Source organism: Giraffa tippelskirchi, chromosome 3 (assembly GCF_054371585.1).
Source record: "Giraffa tippelskirchi isolate mGirTip1 chromosome 3, T2T-mGirTip1v1.2.pri, whole genome shotgun sequence".
In the NCBI taxonomy this organism is placed as follows: Eukaryota; Metazoa; Chordata; class Mammalia; order Artiodactyla; family Giraffidae; genus Giraffa; species Giraffa tippelskirchi.
Window position 1 is genome coordinate 53,675,089 of NC_137277.1, and position 3,633 is coordinate 53,678,721.

A 3,633-nucleotide genomic window follows, 5' to 3' on the forward strand; every position below is an offset into this window, starting at 1 on the left:
CTAACCACCAGGGAAATGCAAAACCACAATGAGACATTACTTCACACATTTCTGGTGCACTGGGATGACCCTGAGGGATGGGGTGGGGAAGGAGGTGGGAGGGGGGTTCAGGATGGGCAACCCATGGCTGATTCATGTCAGTGTATGGCAAAAACCACTACAATATTGTAAAGTAATTAGACTCCAATTAAAATAAATAAATTAAAAAAAGAATTATCAAAAAGAGAACAAATAACAAGCGCTGGTGAGGATGTAGTAAAAAGAGAACCCTCATAAACTCTTGGTAGGAATGTAAATTGTTGTAGACAGTGTGGAAAACAATATAGAGAGTCCTCAAAAAATTAAACATACAACTACCATACAATCCAAAAATTACACTCCTAGGTTTTCATCTGAAGAAAATAAAAACACTAATTCAAAAAGATGTATACCCACAGGGTTCACTGTTGCATTATTCGTAACAGCCAAGATATAGGAGCAGCCTAATGTTCATCAATAGGTGAATAAATAGATGTGGCATATATACCCAATGGATTATTACCCAGCCATAAGAAGAATGAAATCTCGTCATATGCAACAGCATGCATGTACCAAAAGGGTATTATGCTAAGTGAAATAAGATAGAGAAAGACAAATATTGAATGTTTTCATTTATATCTGGAATCTAAAAAACAAAACAAACAAAAAATAGAATAAAACAGAAATAGACTTACAGATACAGAGGATAGACTTGAGGTTGCCAGAAGGGAGGAGAGTTCAGGGATGTGCAAAATGGGTGAAGGGAATTAAGAGGTACAAACTACTGGTTATAAAATAAATAAGTCACAGGGATAAATGTACAGCACAGGTAATTAGTCAATAATATTGCAATCACTTTGGTGCATAATCTGTAAACATATTGAATTACTATGTTGTACACCTGAAATTAATACAATATTGTAAGTCAATCATACTTCAATTTAAAAAAAAGAGTGTTAATGTCTCCAACTGTAACTGGATTTGCCTATTTCCCCTTTCATTTCTATCAATTTTTTGCTTCATGTATTTTGAAATTGTTAAGTGCATAAATATTTAGTTTTCTCATGTTCTCTTGATGAGTTGGTGCATTTATCATTACAAAATATACTTCCTTGTTCCTGGTAATACCCCTTGTTTTGAAATCTATTTTGTTTGTTATTAAGATAGCCTTTCTAGTTTACTTTGGATTAATGCTTGCTTGGTACATCTTTTTCCATCCTTTAACTTAAACAAACTATTTTTTTTTCTTTTTCATTTCTACTTTTGTTTTCATCCAGTTTTATTGAGATCTAACTGACATACACCACTGTATAAGTTTTAGGTGTACAGCATAATGATTTGATTTATAAACATTGTGAAATGATTATGAGTAAGTTTAGTGAACATCCATAATCTCATACAAAATTACAGAATGTAAAAGTCATATACAAAATTAAAGAAATAGAAAAAATATTTTCCCTTGTGATGAGATTGCTTAGGATTTACCTTCTTAATAACTTTCATGTGTAATGTACAGCAATGTTAATTCTATTTATCATGTTGTCCTTTATATACACATATTTTTCTTTTAACTGGAAGTTTCCACCTTTTGAGTGTCTCAATCCAATTCCCCCTCTCCCTACCCCCCACTTCTGATAAACACAAATTTGATCTCTTTTTCTATGAGTTTGTTTTTGAAATATAACTGAACTATAACACTATACTAGTTTCTGTTATTTAGCAGTGGTTTGATATTTCTATGCATTTCAAAATGATCAACATGATAAGTTTAGTTATGACTTCTCACCATACAATATTACAAAATTATTGACTATATTCCCCACATTGTACATTTCATACTCATGACTAGTTTACCTTGCAATTTAGAAGTTTGTATTTCTTAATCTGCTTCACCTATTTCTTTCCTCCCCTCTCCCTGCAACCTCCTATTTGTTCTTTGTATTTATAATTCTGTTTCTGTTTTGTTGTGTTTGTTTACTTGTTTTAGTTTTTAGACTCCACATATAAATGGAATGAAAGTATTTTATCTTTCTCTGACCTTTTTTCACTCAGCATAATACCTTCACAGCCATGTTGTCACAAATAGCAAGATTTCCTTATATTTTTTAACTTTTAAATTATGAACGTCTTTATATTTAAAGTCAGCTTCTCATGGACAGCATATGGTCGGATCTTGCTTTTTATGCAATCTGACAATCTCTGCTTTATGGTATGTTTAAGGCCCTCACTTCCATCTTCAAAGTCAGAGAGAGAGGGACAAAAGGAAGAGTCAAGATTGTTCCATTTCAGAAGGATCTCTTCTCTGGACCAAGGTCAGTTCAAGGGACAGTTATTAGGCACAAAGCACAGACACTGTGGGACACAGAAGAATTCTGGAAGAGCCATATGACATTCTTCCTCTTCTGTAAGAATAAGAACTAACTTTACAACTTCAGCTGAAGAGGGGAAAGAGAGTGATTGGACTGTTATGATGTAGCTCAGATGTGATCAGTTTAAGAAAGAAAAATATGGGCTTGGGAATGAGAGTAGTTGTAAGGAGACAGCCCAGTTCATAGGAGAGCCGATAGGTTTGAGTCAAAACATCTTGAACATAAATCCAGGCTCTACGTTTCCTGGCCATAAGATTGAGAAATACAATTAATGTCTTGGCTTATAAACATGTGAAAAGGAAGCCATGTTTACCCTTCATGATGGTTTGTGCAATCGTTTTTTAACCAAAAAAATTATACAAATAATGGCACTATTTTAGGGAGAACACACTAAATATCAACTCTGAATGTTCCTGATTAGGGGTAGGGGAGGAAAGGTTGCTGGTGATGGTACAGAGGATTTTGGCCTTTATGTTATGTAATCCAAACTTTACATTTTTAACAAGATGTCAGTACATAAACATAGTGGGGATCAGGCTCTTCTTGATATCATGATACAAACTCCTTCCAGAATCTGATAAAAGCCACGAACTCTTTCCAGAAAAATGGCCCACACAAAACTCAAGGTGGGTTTTTTGTTTGTTTGTTTAATTTGTCTGCATCAGGGCTTAGCTGCAGCACGTGGGATCTTTGTTGCATAATGCAGGATCTTTTGTTGTGGTGCATAGATTCTCTAGTTGTGGTGCGAAGGCTCAGTAGTTGTGGTGTGCCGTCTTAGTTGCCCTGTAACATGTGGGATCTTAGTTCCCACACCAAGGACCAAACCCCTGTCCCCTGAATTGCAAGGTGGATTCTTAACCACTGGACCACCAGGGAAGTCCCTAGAGAGTTTTTTTTTTAGTTGAAGTATAGTTGATTTGGGCTTCCCTGGTGGCTCAGACGGTAAAGAATCCACCTGCAATGCAGGAGAACTGGGTTCAGTCCCTGGGTTGGGAAGATTCCCTGGAGGAGGGTCTGGCAACCCTCTCCAGTATTCTTGCCTATAGAATCCCCAAGGACAGAGGAGCCTGGTGGGCTACAGTCCATGGGATTGCAAAGAGTCAGACACAGCACAGTCAATTAACTAAGCACAGCACAGTCAATTTAGATCATTAGTTTCAGGTGTAAAACCTGAAGCAGGGATTAAGTAGTTTTATAGATTATATTCCATTTAAAGTTATTACAAAATAATAGCTATATTTCCCTG